Source organism: Augochlora pura, chromosome 10, assembly GCF_028453695.1.
Source record: "Augochlora pura isolate Apur16 chromosome 10, APUR_v2.2.1, whole genome shotgun sequence".
Lineage (NCBI taxonomy): Eukaryota > Metazoa > Arthropoda > Insecta > Hymenoptera > Halictidae > Augochlora > Augochlora pura.
In genome coordinates, this window is record NC_135781.1 from 14,220,239 (window position 1) to 14,247,860 (window position 27,622).

A 27,622-nucleotide genomic window follows, 5' to 3' on the forward strand; every position below is an offset into this window, starting at 1 on the left:
CTATTTTGTGAAATGCAAGCGTCAACGTGTTAATCCACTGAGTAAACTAGGAAGCCATTATTGTCTTGATTGCTCATAAAATGCGTTTAAAATTGAAACGTCTAATCAAGGGTATAAAATTTCATTTAATTCCAGCCTCTAACTGTACATACATGCATAAGAATATAAATTTGCATAAGCATCCGTCCTTTAATCATGGGTATAATGCATGATATAGCTGGGAATTTCAGTGTCTGCATATGATACAACGATGAAGAAAAAATTCCACTGACATTCCTTCAACACGTTTACGACCACGAGTAACACATCGTATGACACAACGATTTCTTTGCACAGCCCTGCGTCACACGTGTGTGACGTTAGTTATAGTTGTTACGATGAGATGAACCGATGAAGTTTACACTGGTACATCGTCTTCCCTTTCTGAATACGGTGCATAAAATATTTCATTTCGGCTATTACTATTTTTTGTACGGTCTTTTAAAATAAAATAACTTTTCTGTAATCAAACTAAACGATTTATTTGTTTTTAATAAATGTTCGCAAAAATTGCAATACGAAATGGTCAGAATGCTTATCGATTTCAAGACCAAGAAAATGTATTGTTTAAATAATCACTATATGCTCCGATGAAAAGTTGAGAAAATGTAATTTTATATTTTCTTTTCTCCATTTTATCTAATTACTATAGCCCAGTGAAAAAAATCATTCTAATATTTGAAAAAGAACTAATTTAACTTGAATGGCCCAATTTTAAAAAAGTTATTCCCTTTTAGAAGGTGTCAACGATATATTTGTCCATGGCTATATCCGTGCACGTGGTGTGAGTAACATATTAAAAATGATTGCAAGAACGGCACAGTGCACAGTGAGAATGATCGTAAACGTGTTAGTCACTACCATGAGCAAACCGCACGATCAGCTAAAATTGAACTCAAACAAAACATTTTCCGAAACTTGCAAAGTGTTTGCAAAAAATGTTGTGCACATCTCAATAACCAAATTGGAAAAGAAACGTAACCTATGGCCCGCGCTGAGGAATTTTGACCAAGAATAGTCGCGGAGTGTTTGAACCGTGAAAATCGCGCGGATCAAAAGCGTTCCGCTTCGCTCGCGAGATTCGGCTCGCGGCTCGCCGCCGGCGCGTTCGAGGCGAAAGTCTATTTCAGTGCGATCTCTTGAAATCCGGCACGCACACCTTCGGCAGCAGTCATTTCCTTCGTGCCCGGTATAAGTAAAATCACATCCGGCGCGCGACTCGCTTCACGGTTCAAAGACGACCGATAACGAACGTTATCGAGCGACACGTAACGTAAATATTTATACACCCATCAGCGTTTTCCTTCCGTCCATTCAATTTTCCACGGTTGCTTATTTTTCGGCTAATTCCCGCGCACCTGGTATTTCTTTTTGCGGCGGCGTCGGATTAATATGAGATACAATCGCCCCGGGAAGTAATTTAACGCTTCCGTAAAACTGTTCTCAAAAATTAACGCAAAGGAACAATTACGGTTTTAATGGGAACGACGGACGCCGGGGGATTTATTATCTGAGGCAACGAATACAAATTCCCGATATCCAATAAAGAAAAGATGCAATATTCTCGCAGGGACGTTAACTTTTGCGAACGAGGTGCTTCGCTGCATTCTGCATCGTGAGCAGCACTTTTTTAGGACATTTTTATAGTGAAATATCTTGGTAGGAATTCCGTGTCGTATTCTCTATTGTCAGCGTCGGTTTAATAGTTGACCCGTTGCACTCGAATGGTGACTCTGAGCCACCACTAAAATTTTTCTATCACTATCCAAAATAATTTTTATACTAACAAAGTAAAGGTTTAAAAAATTGTTAAAATTGGAACCATTGGTATGAGTCACAATAATCAATTTTATATGCATAAAATACACTCTGTCACGTAATATGTAAATACTATAAGCCATGAAAATTATTTTTGGTTTACAGTTCAAATGGCTTCGAGTGTAAAGGGTTATGTATTCTATGCTAAAACAGTTATCGAAACGAACGACTCTAGCTTTAAATGATGCTGTCACACGCTCACAAAGTAATTGCATTTTTTAAATGTAAAATTTAGTTTCGTTAATTAGAATCAATATGCAGAAATGTAATGTTAAATTTTCATTTTTATTTTTTTCCATTGGACATTCTATGTAAAAGAAAAAGTGCTGCAATATTGTTAATAATCGTCTTCTATTCTGTATTTGATCGACATTTTACGAATTCATTCATAAATATGATGATGCAGTAGCAGAAATGTTTACAGCAATATTTCTATTAGTTACTACACTTTGCAGGCTCGATCAACGTGATATCAACTCATTCATAAATATCGTGAACGGAAGATGAGGAAATAGTTGACAACAGAAACAATAATGTACACAGCAGCCGGAGGAATCACTGAAGATAGTAATATAGGTCAAGCTCGTGACACAATCTCGATCAACCTCTCTGTATAGGAAGTCTGCTGATACCAAAGCCATGAAACACATTCATAAAGTCCGTATCTTGAACTATGTGGCGTTAGTGGGAGAAGCAGGTTAGGATGCGTCTCGTAAATCAGAAAAGTTCCATTAGTCAGCTGAGATAATTTTTTCTCCTCGGGGTAGGATGAGTGGAAAATTCATTCTGTTTCAATACTATTTATTAAAACGTCTTTAGGTAGCTTCTATTATGGTTATACATATGTACATGTACAGAAAAAAGGGCTATGCAAGATTTGTTTTCCAACGTTTATCAATTTTAATTATTTACTTTGACTGAACAAAATATTCGGACAGATGAATGAAATTATAATTGATTAATTGAAGCTAACACACCAAATTGGGCCGAGAAGATGTCGCACTAAATTCTGTGGTTTAATAATCATTAAATAATAGATAATTAAATATCTTCAAAAGAAAACGTTAATTTAAACAATCAATCGAATAACTTGTAAAGCAAAGTGAGAAACCTTGAACCAAATTAATGGATTGGAGATATATTTTGTACCAGTTTACATGTAAAAAAATAAGTTAAGAAGGATATTCTTTATTAAATATATCACATTTCATAAATATTTTACATTATATATAAACGTGTTGTATTTAAAAAAATATATGAAGACCATTTGACGAGCCATTTTATACAGCCATTAAGTCCGTTTAATTGGTTAAAGACAAATAATGCTACTATAAACTGGTATAAAACAAATGTCTTGTAAATATTTACTTTTATGAAAAACTTGCTAATTTTGCTTCTCTAAATAAACCCTTTTACTGGAATTTCTAAGGAAAAATGTAAAAAGTCAAGGCTACATTCGGAAAGAGAAGAGTACTTTGTGCATCGACCCAACAGATTAACGAACGTCGGTAGCGCAGGAGCGTTGGGTGTACAGTAATAATTTCATTCCGTACGGTCGCGCGACGAAAAACTTATTCAACAAAACGTTTTCTATCTATCGCCGGGGTCGGGCGTTATCTGTTACAAGAGGGACGAAGAATAAAGGGAGCACAACGATGCAAGTGTATCGTGACAACGGTTCGGCCGATAAGGCGAGCGGTGCGGCGCGGCGCGACGCTCGCCGCTTACGAGATTCTTGAGCATACGTGCATTCCGTATTGGCACAACGCGAGCCTTGTTCGAGTCCCGCGGCACGGCAGAATGAGATGCACCCGGATAAGAGTGTTCATCAGCCGTGCGAATGACTGGCTCGCCGCATGCATATTCAGAGCTCCGCGAATTCCATCGTTCGGACAAGATACGCGGCGTCACGCGGAAACCTGTGCACTCGTGCACGTGTGTGCCCGTGCGCCCGTGCGCGCGCGCGCGCGACCGCCGCGGCAACGTGAATCCGATGCCGGGGTGACTTCTCGAAATCTGACAATTTACGGATGTGGGTCAGCGGCGTGGAGTTATTATGTTCCCCCGGGGTCTGGGGCTCGAGATTGACGGCAAGAGAGCACGGGAGAACGCGCAACGGGCACGCGCGGGATCAGATTGAAGGGTTCCAGACGTTTCAATGGCCCCCATGCAAACGCGACACTTGTGCGCGGCATTGAGAATTTTCTAATTAACGTGAATGCGCGGTCTTCGAGTAACAGACGGCGAATTAACGGGAATTATGCATCCGTATTTACCGCCCGGAAGGAGATTAATGAGACACGTGCGTCGCCGAGTGGACACTGATACCGTTCTCTGACGCCGTAATTGGGAACTTTCTGTTACGTCTAGTTCCGTGGAAGTGATGCTTCTAATTGCTCGGAATGTTCCCGAGGTAATTCTTTTCTTTGCGAAAAATGGCGCTGTTGCTTCCCCGTACATTGCAAGCTCGTGTACCGCATGGAGCTGAGTCATGAGGTAGTGGGAGTCGGGTACTGATGAAAGACCTTAATAATATCAAAAGTGTGCGATATATCCAGATCGTTTGTTACGTATTCCATGAAATTACGTGGCTACAAATTCCAAAATATGATTTGTAATTCCAGTGTTGCCAATATGTCGGCATTCGTTCGCATAGGATTAAAGGACAGCTGTCAAAGTTGGATATTATTCGGTTTCGCGATTTCGCGTGTTCTTCGTTCTCGATTCTCGTGAATTACAGAATTGGAAACGCATTTGGAAAAGGAGTCATGAATATCTAAAATTTAAATATTTAAAAATGGCGCTTTATTAAAAGAAGTTACAATCAGTCTCGGATTTTACCGCTAAATGTGTGATTGCGTCATAGACGAGGCAATAATTTCGCAAGTCTCGTTTCATCGAAGGAAACTGCACGCGTCTCTGCGGCAGTACAAAAGAACTCTAAAACTATTGTGATGCAAATTTCCTATCGCGGTGCGAGCGTGACCCGAATAATTCTCGGTTGTTAGTTTTTGTTCGATTACGTTGTAGCAAAGAAGAAGAGTTATTTCGCGAGGTGAAATGCAAAATCGTTTTCTCCGCAACCAGTAAAACAATAAACGCCGTTCATTCGGTCTTTTATCCGCGCGTCCCATATCGCGTTGCGATAAAACCAAAATTAATAGCATCGTAATATCGACCATTTAAATTGCAAAATTGTACTACGACAGAATAAAGAGGCGAAACGTTTTTTTCTTCGAGTACCGTTCGAGCTGATACAACTTGAACGTAACTGACAATCGATTACATTCGTGCAACACTGAGGTAGATCCCCGTCGATATTACAGCGATATTGGTAAGCGGTTGATGTCTATTTGCTGACACAAAATTAACGCTTGACGAGCGACATAGGAAAGTGAAAGATGTTGACGGCGGAAACTGCAGTTCAATAGATACGATAGCGAATTAATTCGGCACGCGATACTAGAAATTCTAATTTTGTAATGTTTGAAAATTGCGGAAAAGCAGGGAACATTCGTTACTTGTTCGAGAGTTGGCGAAAGCTGGATTTCAGAAATATGTAAATGAATTTGAAACTTTATGCACTTGTAATTTCACCGTGTGGACACTTTTTAAATATTAATGATCATAACTTCTTGCAAGTTAATAAGTAAGAAGGCTAGCACCGCTTATCGAACAACTGATTAAATGAAAATTAATATTTCTGTACGTTCTACATGATTTCATGTTACTGTATTTTATGTTTCCGGTTAATTAATGTTGATCAACTCATTGCATTCATTTTTATAGCGGCACACAAGTTAAGCCGGAGTACTGTTATAAAATATTACTTTGCGAATGAGCACGTAAAATGCCAGGTATGTACATAAATATGCAGTGTGCATATCCTGTTTAGACCATTTCTTTAACATAATTCTCGTGCCGCTAAAAATAGCCTCGCGTGCCAATAGTGTGTCAAAGAAGTCTGTGCATATTTTTTGTGGAATATGAACAAAATAAAGAAAATACTCTTATAAACCGCTAACTTTCGCGTAATATCGTTAAAATGTCGCAACGAACGAAACCTGATTCTTATTGTAATCTGATTGCTAACAAAGGTGTAATACACATAGATATTTTGGGCGTTAAAAGATAGCGCGCGCACAGGTTTATAGAATAATTTAGTCCCAGCGTGTATCAAGAACTGATAAAACAGACTCATTAGGGTGACTCGAATTTGTATCAAACCTTTGTCGGTCGCTCTCTCGCAACGTTCGCCGCGCTATCGCGTACGACTATCTTGAATACCTAATTATATTACAACGCGTAAATAACGCGATAAAAAAGCCGCACTACCCAGAACAATTAGCGATTACGTGGTTGACCGATAAAGAAAAACGGGGTAAATAAGGGTGGAACAATATGTTCGCGCATCCAATAAAACCAACCCTTAAAAGTGATCAACCACCGCCTATCCAATTACAACAAATTCCAGTGATTAGCGGACTCCGCCAAACATGAGACTGCGAACGGAAGAAGGAGATGAAAGAGGAAAAACGAGGAAAAATAATGGAGGCTTGCAGAACGGAAAAACGTGACGGTGGAAACGCAAACCCAAACGATGACACAAGAGTCATTGACCTCCCTTTATGTTAACAAATACTGCCGGCGCTAACAAGCGAGCTGTCGCGAAGAGGCCTGCAAGCAGTCACCTATGCCGCTGGAAATAAATTAGACGCCCCTTTCGACCTAGTTGCGTAATTAAGGCCCCCTTTAGCGGCTTTCGGATGAACGAGGAAGCTGCGAAGAGGGACAAGGACGGCATGGCACGAGTCAGCTGACCGATCAAGTCCCTCTTTCTCCTTTTCTACCGCGGCTGCTCCCCCGCTGCTGCTGGCCGTCTTCTGCTGCCTATGCTGCCTCTGGTGCCGTAACCCTCCTCACCGACCGACAGCCTGCCATTTAGCTCTTTTTATTCAACTCTGCGGCGGAACCGTCGGCCCGAAAAGAAGCGCGGTCGAGCCTTTAGCGACCGTTCAACTTTTAAGGTTATCGCTCTTAGATAACGTGACGTAACCGAATTAAAGATCGGCCCCGATCGAACATTCAGCGGCAGGAAGGGGACGCCGGACCCCCCGTGTACATTGTGTAACGAGATTTGACGGCGATACCACGTCCGATTCCAATGCCGCCGGATTAAGGACTCTCTCGACTTTGATGCTCCCGTCAGAAGGCAATCTCCGCGAAGTTTTTCGACGAAACCTATTGTGTTCTGCAATTTCAAGCTTCGCTCGTATATCGCTTAGCATTCGCGGAATGTTACTTTTCAAGCAGCGATGATCATTCTCAGCATAGTTACAGCGGTAGTGGCAACAGTATTTCAAAAGAATATTGAAATTTACTGATTAAAAAAGTCTGAAACATGGCGCAGTTATTAATCCAGATCCTAGGTATGTATCTGAATTTTTTCAAACAATGACAATGATAAATAAAAAGTTTAAAGAGAAAGTCGATCGATTGTGTTCTACAATTTAAAACTTGCCACGATAATTCGCTAACATTAAAGAAATATTAGTGAATATTTTCAAGGGACCATGAGGACTTTCAGTGAAGTTACTACAATAGTAATAGCATTCCTAAGGAATGTTAATTGGATACCATATCGTTCTCATTACGAGGCAATCTATGGGTAATCTTTTTAGAGGAAATGATCCAGTATCGGAATTTCAAACTTAACGCAATTATTAGTCAATATTCAAGTCATGTATTCGAGTTTGTTTAGAACAATGGTGATAATTTTCAAGGTTATAACAGTAGTAATTGGAGCGTTTGAAGAGAAAGATTCATTTACTAGTGAACATATTAGTTTGACGTCAGATCAAAAGACAGTCTGTCGGAATTTTTGAAAAAGAAATCGGTGAAAAATGTTTGTTTGGCCAATATATTCAAACTTTTTGGAGCCGCAAACAAGTTGCTGTCATTAGCAGTAGACTATGCATTTCGCGCCTTCAAACTGGCCTAAGCATGGTAAGCGTTCGACAGCGGGTCGCGCCGGGTCTCTAAATCCCGTCGATCCGCAGCGATCCAAGACCGAGTAGAAGTCCGCGACATTTATCCTAGTTTATGTGCACCGAAAATTGAATTGGCCTCGTGACAACCGAACCGTGCGTTTTATGGGTTCACCGAGCCTGCGTTCCGAATCGTGTTCGATATCTCGGCACTGGTGGCCAAATTAAAATAAAATTCGACTGTCTAGCTAGCTAGCTCGCTCGCTCGTTCGCTCGTCCGCGCACGCAACAACTATCCTCCTCGCGTCCTCTCCGCGCGGCGCGTCATTAGCAGGCCGTTAATACGCAACTTAACGCTTACCCAACTCAACCCAGACCTACCTAACGGACTATTTATAGTATACTCTGCAGTACACCGTCGTACTAATTGGCGTTAGTTTAAGAGTGGCCACGGGACGACGAAACCCTATGGCGAACCAGACCTCGCTTCATTCCAGCGGCTTATTATCACGATCTTCGGACGTAACACAGTAGTCCGGCTCGTTAACCACGTGCGAGTTATTTCTGCCATTTCTTGGAATAGGTGGAGTATATTTTCATGGAGAATGATCTATTCACTTGCTCCCGTTGACTTCGGCTCCGCCGGTTATCTAAACGACGATCGAGCCACGCTCTCTCGTTAATGTCGCGTCTCTGGTCCTCCGCACCGCGTGCAATTAACACTTTGCCTACCGACTATTACTTAATGGTCCTACAAACGTCCATTATTAGCTGCCGCAAATTCCCTAATAAATTCCTCGGTGGCAACGTCAACCTTCGCCGTGGATCGAACGAGGCGCTCGTACAATACACGCGATGCCGCTTTGAACTGTACTGTTTGTTTCAATTGTTTCAATAAAGTCTGTCAAAATGAGTTATAAGCGATATTAAGATTGGTTAATTAATGTGAGTTATAAATCGGGTTTCTCAAGTCGAACACATGACAAATTCGGTGAAAGTTATTAACGCAAGCTTTACTTTAATCTATTGCCTTGTGCTTAAACTATGGTTGAACTATGGTAATTGAGCTGCAATGAACCACGTGAAAGTCACTACGAGACATAGACAGGATATAGAATAAGAGTTGTACGGTAAGAAAAATATTGGCTTTTGATATTAAACGTTTACCAAACACGACTATAAAGTTTCAAGGTCATTTTTTATGTATCACATTGACCTGCTAAAGAGAAAAGAATTGGTTTTCTGGTTCCGACGGTGGAATATGCTCTTAAAAACAAAGATCGGCAGCACACAGTGTCAGGAGCAGCCGCAAACGAGGAAAGTGGTCCTAAAACTCGCCCCGGTATCGGATCGTCGAGCAGGATCACACTAAAAGCGTTCTCCGTGCAACACTTCCGGTTACAGCTGGCGGAGCGCTAGAAGAGGCCGCACGTCGACGAAAATTTCCGCGATTCGGGATCGCTCGTTAACGTCGCTACATCCTAAAAGACACGCCGACAAATTTTCACCGTTCCTCCGTTCCCGTTCATCGTGCTCGCTCCATCTCTCTCCCTCCCTCTCTCTCTCTCTCTCTCTCTCTCTCTCTGTGTATGTGTGTGTGTACCCGCACGCCCATTAAAACGGCCGGTTGCAATTACGTTTAAAAATAGCAAGAGAGTCGAGGAGAGTCTCTTGCGCTCGATTGCATCAGACGCGAAGACGAGACCACGACGGCGACGACGGCGACGACGGCAACGACGACGACTACGACGACGATGGTACGAACGTCTACAAAGTCGGAAAAACGTCAGAAACTTCTGTTTGCTCGCGATTATGTTTGTCCTGCCGCCAAGGCTCGTAAAAGTCTTGACCGTAGCTCGTCGGTCTCGATTCAAGACCCTCCCAGTTTATTATTTTTTTATCCTTTGAGCGGCCGAGCGGATCTCACAGCAAAGCCGACGGCTTAAAAGCGTCTGTCGACTCACCCGGCTGACATTTATAAATTTTGAACCACAAGGAATCTTAGAAACTGTAAAACGCAGAATACCGTTGATCTTATACGTGGTTTTCTGTTCTCGTCTGTTTTTAATACCCGCGGAGCTGTTCGGTTTTGAAACAGTGAAATACTGTGTGCGTTAGAACGGGGACAGTAACGTTTGACTAGGAAGTGCCTCGAGCTGCCACGCGCGGAAAATATTCGCACGTGTTCAACAAAGGAGCTGTCGTGTCTACGTTATTATTTCCGACACGAGTGTCAAAGAACGGGTATCTGACGGGAGGCTTTAAATCACAGCAAAAAGAATTTAATACGCGTCCGAGCCGGCTATAAATTACCGGTAACAAGAACTCGCGGGAACAATACGGAGCTGCCCGAGAATACATTGGGAAGTAATTTGATTCGGTCGCGGCTGTCGCATGTACTCGTTTTTCGTTGTGGGGCCGCAATATCGTCGTCAACAGACGCGGGAAGCGATGAAAGTTAGGTGTAAACTGATGCACGTTTGTAAGCACTGACCGTCGTACCACAATGTTTCGACAATACCTGGAACCGTACCAAACTCCCAAGCAGCAATTTGAATGACTTGGAATTTCAAGACGCCTCGCCGGTCTTTAATGACCACGTGTATTCTCGCAACGCCGGGTACGTTATGGTGCGGCGCTGCCGTTCCCGCCGACGGCTGAAAAAAGGTATAATCGAAACTCGAGAAAATTCCGGATAATGAAATCGCCTCGATCGTCCGGCAATTTCCTTGTCGATCGGTAATTAGCAACTATAATAAAACGCGTAAAATTGCCGATGACAGTCGAGGAAGGAAGTAATCGAGCTTTCAGCCACTCAATTCCCCGGTGAATCGAAACTCTCCAACGCGGACCGCAGTAATTCCGATCTAAAAAGGTCCGATGGTTTCCAGCGGGCTCGAAATCGCGTCAGATTGAAGAGTCATCGGTGTCGGAAACCAACCCTCTCGAAAACACTACAAACTATTCCCACGTAACCGCGAGAGTATCAAGAAACATAACAATTTGGGAAATCGATGCGTGATACATTATTGGATCGTCATTCTTTAGCAAGAAGTTCCTATTAACCCCTTGCACTATAATAACGACCCAGACTCGTGATGAACATTCCATGTATGATGTACTAAATATGAATAGTATTAATTTCATTTAAATCGAAATCAAATTGAATTTTTCTATTATCAAAGTCTAGGAACAGAAGTAAATAAAGACGATACAAGAAATAAAAATTAACTGATCCTATTAAGGAAAATATTAAGAACAAATAAGTGCCACTCAACGCAACGTAAAGAGAGTCGTAGTGCAAGGGGTTAACCTCTTCTGGGATGAATTTTTATAGTAGGGAATAATCTATTCAACCGCTTCCTTTTTTTTTATCATCCATCTCATTTCATTCGTTGAGGTTTTGTTAGTATTGCTGAGGGATTCTGTAGTGAATAGTTTTTCAACTGCTTTCAACTTTCTCTTATTCTTTACACTTAGAATAATCATAATTTTAAGAAAGCTCAACGTACGCAGGCGTGGCAATATCCCTGAAGAGGTTAAACAGCGCCAAAATTCTTATGAACTTTTCAAGAATACATTTTGCTGTGTTTCGTACAGCAATGTTGTGTCAGAAAGTTAATTTTGTATTATATATATCTTTCCCCATTTGTTATTACATCTCTACTGACTTCAAATTTAACAAATACAGACAACAAATGAAAATAATACTGAAAATAAACATCATTCGATATAACTTGGATGTGATTATAGTGTACGACACTTTCGCAGAGGAAGAAATATTATGATCATAAGTATTTTGAAATGGTTAAACAGTTCTAATTCTTGACAAATAAGAGTTTCCATTCGACTACCTTTAATTATTAAGATAATTTTACTTTTAAATAAAATGCAAACCTAAATCGATAGGAATATTAAAAAATATTATTATCTTTAAACAAATTGTGGTGAACTTGTTTCTTTCTTAAATAAAATTGTAAAACACTTTACAATTTTAACGGAAGTTTATTTAACTAAAAATAAATAAAATGAATGAATTTTTATTCAGTTTCATTCAACAGGTTAACTGTTTAGAACAAGGGAAAATTTTGCGGAATAGAACGAATATCTGAGGGAGAAATAGAGCATCCTCCAGCACTTGTTCCACCCAACTAAAATGGAGATCTATATTACGTATATCGGTTATTACTAAATTTCTGCCACGGAATTCTAATTAATAGTAAAATTTGATAGCAATGAAACAGTTCGTTCATCGCGGTAACCTTTAGGGGATTAAATAAACCATTTGTGAATACTAACATTTAATAGGTACGCTCCTATGAAGAATCGAACAACAGGAAACTCGAGCTAGTTATCTCGACCTTTTTCTTTCGATAAGAATAAAGAATTGTGATTAACAGCTCATGTTTGTTTAGCCGGATCGCGTGAAATCGAGTCGCCAGTTTCTTCGTTATTTATCGCACGAGATTATCAATTGCGTTGCATAAAATGCGGCGTTTCGTATGTCGGGTTTTCTCCGTCATTTGTTACTCGTGATGATCGATTACGGCAAATAAAACGTCGAAAAAAAACGCCCCTGAAGTCACGGTCTTAAAGTACCGCCGCGCGTAATCTCCGCGGGACGGTAAACAAAGTGCAAAACGCAAAGCGCAGAGGCCGGAGAGGAGAAAAATCATGGCACCGCTTGGATATTCTTGCGGGTTTCTAGCACGTGCTCGCGTTAAACTGTGACGCGTGCATATGGAATCGCGCGCACGGCCACCCTGCGCGATAATATCGCGTACGGTGAGATTACGCCTCGGGCTCGCGATAAGTCTGGATACGCAAATAACTGTTGGCTGAAAAATTATAATTGCGGGGAAGCGTGACTGCACCAGGCGGCTTAAATGGCGCGTCAAAGACCGTCGCAAACCGTCCGGCGGTATTCGTGTTTTCCGTCATCGAGTGAGAAAGAGGAGAGAGAGAGAGAGAGAGAGAGAGAGAAATAGAAAGGGAGAAAAAGAGAGAAAGAGAAAAAGAGAAAAGGAGAAAAGGAGAAAAAGAGAGGCAGAAAAAGAAAGGGAGAGCAAGACAAAGAGAACAAGAAAAAGAAAAAGAGAAAAAGAAAGAGGTAGAGAGAGAAAGAGAAAAAGAAATAAAGAGAGAGAAAGAGCTGGACAACTGAAATTTGTGGCTAATGAATATGCAGAGCGTTTCTAACGTCGCATGAAATAATTAGAGGATCTAGCGTTCGGAAAATACACCGGGGAACGGACGAAATTATCCTTAATCCTTCGGCTGTCACCACCGCGACTACTACCGCCGGCTAATCTCGGCTGAATGGAAACTCAAGGTCCCGAGTGCCGCAATTTTCCTGCTCGAAATAATTAAGAGATCTGGCTCTTGAAAATAGACCAAACGTAATGTCTACGAACCATGCACCACCGACATGTTATTCCAAAAAATAGGATCCGACGAAACTGTTGAATCCCAAAAAATGAAGGTAACGTGAACGATGAAAGTAGGCCATTCTACTGAATTTTGTTAAAAACAATGCAAAGCTAAATTGCTTACGGAGCAAATAAATTGCTTAACTCTTTGTTAATTGGTACGGATTTTTTATTGTTTAGCACATTTTTTGGAATTTCCGTACTATACATCTTTATTCATTTTTCAATTTGCACCATTTCATTGTGATTATGCGTTACGGAGAACCATCTTTACTTATCCCTTGGAAGCACGTGTTCATAAATCGAGAAATGGCACTGTTATTTAAAATTTTTTTTTATTTTATTTTTTCCAACGCTCGCTGTTAGTACAACAATCTCAATAGGTCTAATACACTGAATAAAATAGAATAGCTGTTAATGTTCAAAGTATCTGATACACAGAGCTACATAAAACAAGTAATATTCCTTCTTCCATACTTTCATTTCATTTTTATCGCAAGAAATCCTGTAGCGAGCAAGCCTAAATTGTCCCCCATTTTAGGCGTTACGTTACACACCAACATACGAATTTGCAATGTACATTCAATTATCGAGTTGCCAAGAAGGAAGACCACACTCTTGTGTATATGCTAAAAATGAAATTTAAGGAACGCGTATATTTCCTATATTTTGAATACTCGTTTTCAAAGAACAAAAGGATGAATTAACGAGTTTCTCTCGGCGAAGCGCGATTTCTCAACCAGTTTTCGATCAGTTTCCTGAATTGCAAATTACGCAGAACAGAGGCTGGCAATGCAGCGCGCGACGCCACTGCCGTCAATGCGAATGATTAATACGTAATCAATCTTTGTAGAGCGAACCGCATTTTGAAATCGCATTACGTGTAATGTGTACATTGATACGTACTGCGAATATCTGATTGGATTGGCAAACAGCGCGGCGCGTAGTTAGAAATGTCTGCAGTTACAATCGGGTCCCCCGCTTTCGACGTCGACTCCGAATCAAACATAAATGAGCGGAGCTGGTGATTGGATTTCGGGTGGAACGTGAGTCGATCTCTTGTGCTTGTGAGCGAAGGATACGACGACTCGACAAAGACGTGGTCCTTTGAGAACGGTGTACGGCTGGGCAAGGCCGAGTTCCCGAAAGAGAAACCTCGCTCTTGCCTCAGGTTTAACCGTGCATTCAGAGATTGACCTTTCACCTACGAATTCATACCTGATTCGGCCCGATATCGAAGCTGTGTTACTGTTCGAACTGCTCTTAAACCGTTCCTTATTGCCTTCCGACGTGTAGAACGAAACTTGCCGCGTCGCGTTTTATTGCGGCGACAGTTTTTATTTACGTTTAAACGATCTTTAATCTGCGTTTACGACTGTTACCGATGAAACCGGCAATAAAAGATTGTTAGGCCTTGCGCGAAATTGAGTTCAGATGTTAATTGAGGTCTAAGACGATGGATGTTCCGCTTCAGCGAAACGAAAACGCGTCGACGAAAGGTTTTAAACTTCTTTCGCCATGGAAATGTTTGCAAGTAAGGGAAACGGGCCACTTACAATTCAGTATTGAATGTACTGTTCCCGTAAATCGTCCTCGGAAAGTTACAAGTTTAATCGAACGAAAACGTCGAGAACCAAGTTTCCCTCCCGAAGAAATTAATCGAAACTTCTCGAGATTCATTTTGCAAGTTAATTGACGCTCAATAGCATTCGAAGAATCTGATTGATACTCGACTGATACTTCCGACAATTTCCACTGGCGGGAACGTGGTCAAGAGCGCCGACAAGGTTTAGTCGCTTCTGGTGCAAAATAATTAATAGACATTATTCCAGGTAAAATTGTGCTCCGCTCCTACGTAAAGTCTAATACTATGTGTACATACAAGAATTATTCTCGAGAATTACTCTTGCTAATAGCTGATGACACCTGTGTCCACTTCAGAGTGGTCTCCCACGAGTTTTAATCTCGCAAGTGTAACATCCATTGTGCCTTGTATTCGCATATGAATACTGCTCTTCCAAATTGTTCGGGCGCGTTACAATGATCTGAGGAACTGAGTCAACGCTATCGTTCAACTTCTTCCAAAGTTCACTCGATCTGGAAACATTTTAAATGATTCTTTCAAACTTTTGTTAGAGGCACGAAGATAGAGTTTAATCTTTCCACGAATCCAATTAATTGCTGTTTAAACAACTTTTTCTATACTCGTTTTTCAGAGAACTAATCGGTCTGATAACTTAACAATTTTTATAACAAATAATTTCAATACGCACACCGGGAGATTTCAGATCGAAAACTTTCATAATGTAAACAGCTAATAATTCAACAACCAATAATTAAGTAATCGGTAGAAAATGAAAAATCACGGCATGCGAAATCAATGTACGCGTTTTCCCGTTAGCAAAAATTCGCGGGTGCTCGTTGCAGGTGCTATAGAGTACTCGCGAAAGCGAAACTATCCAGTGGGTGTGCAGCATAACGGAACGATCGAGATGCTGCGGCAGGTATTGCGTAACGTGCCGGTGACTTCTCTGCCGGAACCAGCGATTCCGCATTAGGTTCCCGCACGCAGGATTATGCAGCTCGCAATGCGACACTCCGGGAGCAGAGCTGGCGAAACTTTGCGCTGGCTTGTGATCGGCGAACCAGGCTCCTTGCAAGCCCTAAATCACACGGTCGTTGCGCACAACGTCCGCTCCGAGTCGTTGCGTCGAGGCTGGACGCGTCGCGACGCGAAACGCGACTCCTGCGAGCTTTCCCGTCTTAACTACCGAGAGAAACGGACAACCCGGCAGTTCCCCGATGATTTTTTTTCTTCCGCTTAACCACGTCCCAGCCGGAAAACTCCTATGAAATTCAGTGAGAAAATGATTCCGAGCCACGCAGAATACCGGCGTATCAGATACATACTGATCCTCTATTTATGCTGAATTATTTATACGGGATGTTTCATTTAGACGTCGGTTCCGCAATTAATGGAATTCCAGGGAATCCTGAACGAACCGCAGGATTTGCCAAGTTTTGTTTACATTGGATAGACGCGAAGATCAATTTGCATCAGATTATGTTACGTGGATACGAAAGTGTGTAACTAGCTGACTGGAACGAATTTCTTTGCGCTGATGACAATTTTAAAAACTTAACGAGAGTCTCGAAAGAAAAGGTTCAAGGAAAGTTTGTTAAATAATCCTAAGAATGGCAAATATAATGTTTGGTAAACTAGAAACGTAAACGAAAGATGACGAAGTAGAAATTGTGCAATAAAACATTAGTGAGGATAAATGACTGTAACGAAGAGAACGTTGAAAAAGCGGCGTGTATTCCGTATCTAACACCGCGATAACAGCATCTACAAATCTCTCCCTCATTAACACCAGCGCTCAAACATTTGAACAGCGTACAGTCTCGAAGAAACTAACGGACTTCCTCTCTTTGTAGGTTTTACGAAACGCGGCATTCTTTGCTCCACTTCAGCGACTCCTTATTCTCGGTAAACAAAACTGATTAATCTCTGCAGAAATCTCATATACGTTACGACCTGCGGTTTTCGAAGTAGAAGGAGGTTGTCACAGAAACGATTTGCGTTATCATTCCATAGAATATCGTTGCGGTTAGTTCTCGAATATGTGACGCATTAAAGTCCTGCGGGGACAAGGAAGCGAATCGCGAATGAAAGAGGCCCGCCGCTTTTGCGCGTTACTGTACCACACTTCCCTACGCAGTTCGGTGTATCGTAGGCGAGGTGTGAACATCTTCAGAAATTCTATTTAGCCGCGGCAAGTCGACGAATTAACGAGCCCCGCCGGGATCGGTTTCCACGAGCACGATTATTTCGATATACTGTTTTAAAAGCATGTTTTTACGCGCGCGCGATCCAAGATGGACGGATAGAGGAGCGCGCGGCGCTGGTTTCCCACGGTACGCCGCGGAACACACTGCATCTTTGTACCTATGAACCTTTGCGGAACGGTACCGCAAAACACGAGACGGTTTACGACGGTGCAACGCGATGCAACGCGGCAACGGCCGGACGACTGCTCCGCTTTTTCTACTTCAGACACGCTTTCTCGCTGATCGTCGTCGCTGATGAAAGGAAAGCTAACCAGCGGAAATGGAGCGCGAACGGTCATCGATCGATTATTGTTCACCGATAATTCGGCCGTCCGCCGCCATCCGGCCACTTCTGAGTTCAGCCAGGATCCGGACTCGTTTTCCGCTCGTCGGTCCGGCGAAATGTTCCGCTAAGACGACGCACAGATTACGCCAATGGTCATTTACCTGTACCATAACAATCAGCTTGACTCGTGATGAACATTAAATACATAATCCATCGATGTTAGAAATTTCTCTTAAGTTGAAGAAGAAGATTCTTTTTTTTACTAATAAACTGCCGATCCTTGTGGAACATGGAAATTTTGTGCATCGAATGCAAGAAAACATAACTGCATAGTCATCCATTCCCGACTTCAATAACTGTAATGAGTTATGATTAACGTAATAAAATTGTTAAATCGAAAAACTAAATCTTTTTAAGAATCATAAGAATGTTACTTTCGGTTTAATAAAGCATTTGAAATATATATTCTTTATTTCCTGAACAGTGTGCAACTTTTCCTTTGCTATTTTTGCATGGCTACATTGAAAAAATTGTCCAAAGTGGTAGAATGATTTTCTGTCATTGTGTCGTGTTCTAGTACGACAGTTATTTTTGACATATGAATATTTTATCCAAAATCATCGCGACCTACATGTAGGAGAGAATGGGTTAATAGCGGTCACTTAAGCAATTGCTATACAATCAAAATATGAGATAGCGTGATGCAGGTAACCACGGTCAGCATGTCTTGCAGTTATCGCATTCATATTTTTTAAAAGAATGCCATTAGGTGCATTCAACATGATTCCAGAAACTACAAGACGTGCAGTTATACCACATTACATTGCCTCATTCATATTAATTACAGATAGTGCATATACTAATGGCTACGCCTACGTCGCCATCGTCGATATTATGACAAAATCGTTTAGTCCTTTCGTGTACTACGTGTCAGCGAGAAAATAACACAGATGTTGACAGTGGAATGCGGAGGGACTCCACCTTTAGGTATAGTATAGTTTATATAATATATAATTTTATATTTTATATATAATTATATATAATTATACTATAATATATATTACGTATGTATATAGTCCGTGTGTAGTAGAATAGATCCCTACAAGTTTCTCTGTGCCATCTTCTTGTGAACGAACAGTAGTATCTATTTATTCTTAACACTGCTTTTAATTTTATTTCCTCGTCCTTTTTCTAATTGTTTTGTATCTTTTCCTGTTATTTTATTATTGAACATTTTTCAAGGCTATCGCCATTATCCGCACATGCATTATTCATTAAAAGTTAATATAAATAACAGGGAGTAAACATATTTACATTACATGACGTTATAATTCTATATCTGAATGACAGGGCTATAGTTCAATACATTTATATTGCAAGGAAAGTCTAACAATTACTTGCACCTATGTTGCGCGAGCAAAACTTTACAAAAGAAGTGGCAATTTTTGGAAGTAGCATTTCGTAATAACAATGTTCACCATCACTACATGTTGAACGTAATTACCTCATTCTCTCCTATATGGAACAATGTTAAGCTGATATTACTATATGATCCACGAAATGCGTAATATTCATTGTCACTGAGAACGTTTTTATAAAATCTCCAGAACTCGTGGTGTTTCAGCAGAAATTTTTCGTCGTACTACTGTGTAACTTCGAAATTTCCACACCTCGAAAGCCTCATGTCCGCGAGGACCGCGCGTAGATTCAATTGCAAGGAAGAATCGTTCGTAGCGACCTTAATGAGACGAGCACGGTGGACACGTGGCACGAGAAAAACGGAAACAGCCGGATCTTCTTGAGACGAGTCCTCTCGTCGGTCGTGTGGAATCGACTCGCAGTGACGACTGACAATGCGAAAACAAAAGAACAGCGAACGAGGAAGAGGGAGAGGAAGAGAAAGAAAGAGAGAGAGAGAGAGAGAGAGAGAGAGAATGGGGGAGGGGAGCAAGACCAAGTTACAAGGCTTACGTAACGACGGCAAATAACGCTAATGAGCCTACTCCGCCTTCGTTCCTCTTTATTCTTTTTCCAAGAGATGTTTTCCCCGCCCCGACCCTGACACCGCAGAGTTACGAAAACTATTCTGACAACACGTAATCTGGATAAAGACAGCGCTCGTTCCCAAAATGTGAGCTCCGCGACCGAGAACGGGCGCGCACCTCATTGTGTTCCAGATTATGGAGCACGTAAGAAAGTCTGAAATAGATTCTCTCGCGCACCGTTACACTTTTTTCGCTTCCTTTCGCCGTGAATGACTTTACAGTGCGTATTCAGGACGCTTCTCGAGATTTCTTTATCCGCGAATCGCTGAAAAATTCGCATACCGTGGAATGCGGTTTGGTGACAGCAAAAACTACCTCCTTTCATCTGACAACGTTAGAGACAGACCAAATGAGCCATTGCTTTCGCGGACATCGACGCTTTCTATACAGGGTAGTCGGTAACTGCTGCTGCAATCGAAAGAAGAAACGGTCTACGTGCAAAACCAGGTCGAAGAAACAATAACAATTTTGCATTTAAAGCTGCGTTTCCGAGAAAGATGCGTTGAAAAATGCACCGAGTTCGCGTGACTTGTAGTGTGTCAAGAAGTAGATTTGGTACATCATGACCAGACGTGCGAAGGTTAGCCCAATTCAGTAGTATTATTTTTGATTAGCAAAATTTTTCTCGAAATTGGAGCTTCCAATAAAAAAGTATTTCTACATTTTGTCTTATTTTTAAATGTAGAATTACCACTCTGTGATCATTCTGTAAATGTTGTTTTGCTTTTTTCTGAACTTGATGACAAATACTTTTAACGAACACCGAAATATTTTCCTCGCGACAGGAATGATGAGGAAAATAGTTTAAACAGGTATTGTAAAAAATACCGTTGATCGAAATAATACTCAAAAAGAGTTGCCATAAGATCAATTCGTCTAGCATGATATTCTTTCAAAATCGATAAAACTCTGTTTGCAACGTTCCTCACATCATTTAAAGTAAAGTAAATGATTGTATGATCGGTTGTGGTCACACTACATTATTCCGTCTTGTATAATAAATTATACAATTGTCTCCTTAATTTATTGTCTCCTTAATGCAAAGAAATATTTATCCAGGACTAGCATAGATCATTATCGTCAATTCGGTAAGAATATATGTATTTATATCCTTGAGAACACTGGTAACGCTCAAACTTCGGCCATCTCAAAAATTGCATCATGAATCGTAGCCATTAAATTGCGGACTTTAATGCGTTATAAGAATTGTCTGTATCATTTATAAGATGCAGAAACCGCATAAACAATTAACCTTTCTCAGAACGATTTCAGTGAGCTGGAAATAATTGAAAAGCACTTGGAAATTCTCCAAATGTTTTACATGTTTTACATTCGATCTACTCATTGTTACCATGAATGCATAAAGTGGACGATCTAGGTGATTGGGGATAAGAGGTTGGAGTTTTCGGTGGACCGAAAGTATCGATGACTTGAAATTGCATTAACTCACAGTTTTTATAGCGCCGCATCTGAGGTCGATGTGTAACGCGAAACTTCCGCGATAGCGTATCAACCGCGTAAACGATTTCGCACACGGTACCAAACGCGGTCGCCGAATTGAGCACATTAGAATGGATCTGAGCACGGTGATGTTTGCGCCATCATGGTCGCTGGTAACCTGTCACGCGCTCGTCCGATTAGATATCACAAAAACGCAAACGGCAAGGTAAGAAAATTCCACGGAGTCGATTGTCAATATCCGAGTAGCGACGACGTTTCTACGGAGTATTGATACTGGACGCTGTTGGCTGCAGAACGATTATTTTAATTCGGTTCACGGAAAAATGGCTTAATTCGTGACCGTCCGATTTAAATCGTTCCGTCTCTTCTTAAGCCAATGCCGCGTTTCCCTTTCGAGGTAAATTGAGTGCGTCGCGTGAAACGCCGGCATTTTCACGGGAAAAACGGAAAAGTTCGACCGCGAAAGTGAGAACTCAACAACGAAATAAAAGCAATTGACTCGAAGAAACAGAACTCGCGCGGCGTTACTTTCGACTGCGTTTGAAAGGTTAATTAAACGTCACGTAATTTAACATGCATTTCACCGACGGATTTCGCGTGACGACGCGACGGCCGGACATTCTTTCCTATAATTGAATAATTCAGCTCGGAGTGAGAAGGAGAGCGGGAACAGAAGGGGTGCGAGGGAGAGTGAGAGAGGAGAAACCCTTTAATTGGAGCCGATCGGGAAACGCGTGGACCCGGTGAAACATTGCATCATTAATTCCGCCTCGAGGTTAGTCGACCGTGAATGGAAATCACTTCTGCGCGAACGTCGGATAATTTATTAATATCTACACCGGACCAGTCGCAGAATTAAGCTTTCAATGGAATAGCTTCTACGTGAACTACTTCGCTGAATGCGCTGCTGCGTCAAGCCGACTGCCGGTTCGACCTCCTGAACTTTGACAATGAGGCAGCGATCTATCTACAATTTTCACTCATCGGCGACTCAATCTTATCTTCCGATGTACGAACTATTTTCGCCCGACCATTTCTCGACGTTTCCTCGACTCGTTGCCGATCCGTAACATTATTTCGTTCGACCGATTATCGAATCGATCGCTTCGAACGAAAAATCGGATTTCCTCGACTCTACTTTCGAGATTCGACTAGATTATTTCTACGCGGAACACAATGTACCGGCATTTTACCGATCGCTAACGAGGGATAATCGAAATGTTGGCACGCGAACCTCTCGAGCAGCGAGAGCTGCAGGTCACTCTATCAATTATTCCTGTTAATCTTATTACAATGCGATACGAGCACGCTTTATGCAGGCCCATTTTTCCTCCAACGTCTCGCCGGCTTTCGAGACGCACGTGACGTCTTGAGGCCATTTCGCCGCGGCCCGATTATCGTTCCGCGTTCCAGCTTCTCCTGTCGAGCTATTTTTTTTCTTTCTCTCCCCACCGTCTCCCTTTCTTTATCATTCGGCCTCGCCCTCTCTGTCTCTCTCAGCACGGCACGAGTCTCTTAACGAAGATAAAAGGACTGCTAACTCGAACGCTCGAACACGCGAGCCAGTTCGACCAAAGGAACGCCCCGAATTTGCACCTTCCCATCGCACAGGCTCCTCGACCACGCACGTTCTTTTCGCGCGAGAACCAACGAAACAAGGTATTACCCACCTCGGATACATTCTTATAATTTTCCCTCAAACTCCTCTACCTTCGACCTGGTTTTCGCCCTTTAGAACGCAACGGTAATTTCACGGTAAAGTACACGCAAAAGGTGGGCCGCTCCAAAATTTAAACGCTATATAATTATCGCACAAAGCATCTCCGAGCCCGCGAGCTACGACCGAGCCAAGGCTTTAGCGCGTTTCGACAAGCAACGATTAACACGGCGACTGCAATCTCGGTCGTACCTGATGATTTTTGTTGCAATGCAGTAGCACGTACCAATTTCGTTAGGATCTATGAAATTGAATGATGGACTGCGGGCTTTTACGCAATTGTGACAATCACAATTTCAAAAGGTACGACTGAGAGAATGTGATAATGTCGAGAGAATTTCATCAATTTGGAGAAATGATTATCGCTTTGACTGCTACGCAGACAACCTCAACCATTTCACAAAAATTGCAGCATTTTGTTAGATTGATATACAATTAAAAAGTTAAGGTCTATGATATCAACTACGTTTTTAATATCCTTACGTTTTATAGATTCTAATAAAATTAGGAAGATATAATAGTATAGCGAGAAAAAAAAGAACTATTATTAAATTAAGAACTAGTATTAAAGAAAGAGAAGTTCTATTTGATTAAACTTTGGTAACTAGAATTGAGCCTTCTGTATCTTGTCATTGATCTGGAAAAGTACTTTTCCATAAAATCGACTCACTGTCAAATATTGCTGACGTCAAATAAACTATCTCGATTTCTGACCTTTTTTGACACGGAAGTTCAACACTCAACACTTCTCGTTTAATTAGCATTTGAAAGAGAATCTAGCGGAAACTGTTCGGTTGATCAAATGAAAACAAAGGCCTGCTTATATGTAAAAACATAGTCCGCAGTTCAAAGACCGATGAAGGGGGGGAGGAGGGGATCAATAAGCCGCACGTGGATTTCGCTATGATACGAAAGCACTCTAGTTTGAGCATAAATAATAAATTTGGGTATAGGTACAAGTGGCATTGTGGACACTTCGTCTCTTTAAAATGTCTCTAGTTGTTCGCGTGACTTTTTAATGAGACGAACGTCACGACCACGTGTTCGATTCCTTTTAATAAAGCCGGGCGAATATAGTGTAACAACAGTGCTCCGCGGCGCTCCACGGCATTCCATTCAGTTTTCGAACAATTTCGAAGTGAACCGACACAGGAAAACGCGACGACGTTTGAATAATAAATAGCGTTCATAAATCTAGACGCAGCCTCTGCTCCTCGTCAACCTACGCGCCCGCGCGGAAGGTATGATTAAGAGCGGCTCCATTGTTCAAAGGTAAATTGATCACATACCTGGACTGGTCTGCCAAGATAGACCACCGATGAACATTTTCCTAGAACAAGAAAGATGAATCCATCAGCATCGGCATCGGCATCGGGTCGCGTTGACGTCAGAAGATGATGAAGGAAGGCGAGGGGCGGACTGTCGGCAGAGGGTAACTTCCGGTATCGTAACCCCCTGCGCAGTCTCCGTTTGTTGACGGCAGGTGTCACCACACATCAACCAACAACTGAACAACTCCCGAAGGCTGATAATATTATGCTTTCTATTTTTCTGATATTTCTTTCTGCGATAGATCTGCAACCCTTCCTCGTTAACGGAAACCTCGGCTCACGGCGACACGTCGATAACGATATTTCCGATCGTCGCGGACAAATAAACCAAACCATATTCACGCGCGAGGAACACAATATAAAAGGTTGCCCTCTCTCTCCCCGGGAACCGAAGGCGCCTTCTTTATTTGCCGAGGGGCGGCGAACACAAAAGAAACCCGCCTCGCGCAGCGTCGAAGGATACAAGTACATAAACAAACCTACCGCGATTCAGTCGAGTTTAATAAAACCGCTCGCAACAAAACGGTGTAAAATGTCACTTGTTCCTAGCCCGAACTATGAATCAACCCCTCCGGTTTACGTTGGCCACCCCCATTGCCGGTCCGCACCGGTTTACTGTACCGGATCGCAGTTATTAGCCAGTTTACGAGTAGCACCATCGTCATCGGTATCATAAAACCTTTTACGCGCCGGCTTGACTTTCGCGTGCTCGTGACAGCAGAGACAGGCAGCGATGGTAGCCGTAATGCAAATGCATTTTGGATACCGGCGCCTTCGCGTGCGCGGCTATCGCTATCGTACGTTCGACTTCCAGCAAGAGCTCTTTAAGGATGCATGGCGAGATTAATGTTTCCTCGTTAGTCTTGCGAGTAACTAGCGCCGAGAACCTACGAACAGGACGAATTTCTCGCGAACACCTTTGCCAGATGTTTGGAGACGCGATTCAAGCGATTAACAGGCCAAATAACGTTCCCGGTTTTACTCGAAAAACTACGCGAGAGCTGCAACAGCTGGGCCGAACGTCAACGGTCGTAGTAAACACATCCGACTGGTTCTCAGTCTAATGGATCCGTGAAACGTTACCGTTAGCTACTTCTTTTCCGACAGTCGACTGCGAACGTAAATTGCCTTTTCCGAATTTATCGTGCTACGAAACTCGTGACCGGCGTGTTAGGGATATTACAATAGAGCAAGAAGTCGAGCGTTATATCCGCGAAGATAACGCTCCCGCGTCGCGGACGTAATCACATGGTGGGGCATTTGAACATCGATTTTCCGCGGCACGATATAACCTATTCCCCTCGCCCACGCATTCCTGTTTCTCTGTCCTCCCCCGACCGGCCCCAGCGCGCCTCCTCTTCCCTCTTTAGGTCTTCGTGATACGAAGAACTGGAGTAGGCTACCGCACTATACCCCGTTGATAGGTTCAGGGAGAATTAATAGGACAAACCATTGACCATACGTTGTCACGATCGAACGGACTGGAAAATACGTTGAGCCCTGACCGTTCCCCGATGCGAGGGGGCGTACAGATAGCGGCAAGAAATGCCTCGGAACTTTCCGACAGACCTTCCCCGACCACGTGGCGGACGCGACCCTGAAGAATTCCCACGGAATTAGTATCCTTCGATCCGCGGAATATTCACCAAACGTCCCGGCAACATTTTGGCGGGCAAATTAGAAAGACGTTAACCGAACACCCCCTGCTCCGGTCCATTCAGATCCCGCGTTCAGATTCTGCGTTTTGATTATTCGGGAGGGTTGGGGTTGGAATCGGGGGGGGGGGGGGGAGATGGCGGTCAAGCGATGAAAGAAGGCGCCACCGGTTCGAGGAAAGCGCCGCGGCACGCATATACACGCGCTCCGGCAAATATAAACACTCTACGCGGTCCGCGGAACTCGACGCCGTCGACAACCACGGCGGGTGGAGGATATCGGCCGAACGATTTACGAGCGGTAATAACTAAACGACCGTCGCGGTACCACCAAAACGCACCCGGAGGTCAACGTTTCGTATCACCGATGGCGTATGATGTATCGGAACCGTATAAGAAGCAGCAACATAACAAACACTCGGCACGGGAGCAGGGCAACAGAAAACACAAGGCGACGAGAAGAACAACACGAGGGCCAGATCGACGATTGATCGGGGCATCATCAGCACACTTTGGAAACGCCGTTACTCCTCTCGTTTTCTCTATACGTATACCCTTTCCTTTCGTATCCGATCTCGTTTTTTCGGTAACCACGACACGCGAAGAGATCGTTGTTGGTGGTGGTGGATTGTAGTGGATGGTCTGTATATTTTGTTTATGGGATTCAGGATGTCCTGTAGAGTGTTGTCTCGTACCCTGGATCATTCGGCACCTCGGCTGGCGAGCCGCTCGCTACGATTTCCTGGTTTTGGGGCTCCATAGCGGCGCGCGACGCACGATTCGTTGCTGTAGCAACGCTCTCGCGTGTCCGGGGTTGCGAGTGGCAACGATAACACTAGTGCCAGTGGCAACGGCAGCCGGTCTATCTCGCCGATAGCCGCCACTCGTTTCACGCTCTCGTGGATCCGCGCTCGTTACCGTTACCGGGCGAGAACGATCGGCACCGGTTCAGCAACAACCGCAACTCGCCTGTCGATCCCGTCTGATGATGTCAGGGGACACGCGTTCTCACGCGATCTCTGCCACCCCGCGGCGTCTACTGGATCACGTTCCTCTCGCCTGCACTCCTCTCCCCCCTCGTTCACCTGTCGCCTGGGTCCACCGGTGTTCTGGTGCTCGGAAGCTAGCCTGCACTTGGTTGTCACGCGACACGCGTCGAGCTTTCAAGATTATCGACGGCAGTGGACGGTGTGTGGTACGACGGTGTATCGCGATCACACTTAGCAGCTCGACGAAGTATCCTCGCGCTGGTCCCACGACGACAAACAGAGGCCAGGTGAACGACAACGACGACGACAACGACAACGAGTGCGACGTACGACGAGCTGTTACGGATCGCACGGGCTCCGTATTTCGAGCTTTTCCGCTTGGTTTTTCCTCGCTGTTTCTCTGGTGTTTGATGGTTCGCAGATTCGTCTTGTTCTTCCGCACTTTTCCTATTCGTCGCGTGACTTCTTTCTCCCTTTCGCTATTTTTTCGCTCGATCGCTCGTTCTCTCTCTCTCTCTCTCCTCTTTCTCTCCACACTCTCCCCTACTACTGACTACTAAAAACTAAGGAGAAGGTGAGAGGTTACGTGGCTGCGCGGTACGGCGACTACTGATGACGGGCGGCGGCCGGTACTCGGACGTGCGACGCGCTCTGCGAGAGGTTCGACGCGACACTGCGCTCTCGGGGCGCGGGGCGAGGGGAAGGGGTGCCGCGGGGAGAAGGGAGCACAGGGCGGGAGGGGCAGAGCGGTGGTGGCGGCGGCGGCGGCGACGATGGGAGCCGTGGCGGCGGCTGTGGTGGCGGCGGCGGCGGGGAACCTTCTGTCCGCCTCTCTGTCACGCCACCGGCTTCTCTCGTACCTCTTCGTTTGTCTTCACTGATTCTCGGTCCTGCTTCGGGCCGCTTGCTCCGTCTCTCACTGCATCCGCCGACTTGGGGGTGGGGGACAATCACGCGCTTGCGCCGTCCCTACCCGTCGGGCCGGCCACAACCGAGGAGGGGAAGATCGCGATCGCGTACCCGCCTCCGGCCGC

At 43.4% G+C, this 27,622-nt stretch overlaps 1 long non-coding RNA gene across 1 annotated transcript in view; it reads right to left on the reverse strand.

Annotated features, from left to right (window-relative positions):
• LOC144476251 (uncharacterized) overlaps positions 1-27,257 on the reverse strand; it is a 35,764-nt gene extending 8,507 nt beyond the window's left edge. The window contains exons 1-2 of the long non-coding RNA XR_013494989.1: positions 26,295-27,257; positions 23,903-23,943 (exon numbers count right to left, since the gene is read on the reverse strand). This is a non-coding gene — a long non-coding RNA (uncharacterized LOC144476251). The remainder of the gene's footprint in view (positions 1-23,902; positions 23,944-26,294) is intronic.
• Positions 27,258-27,622: the final 365 nt, after the last annotated feature.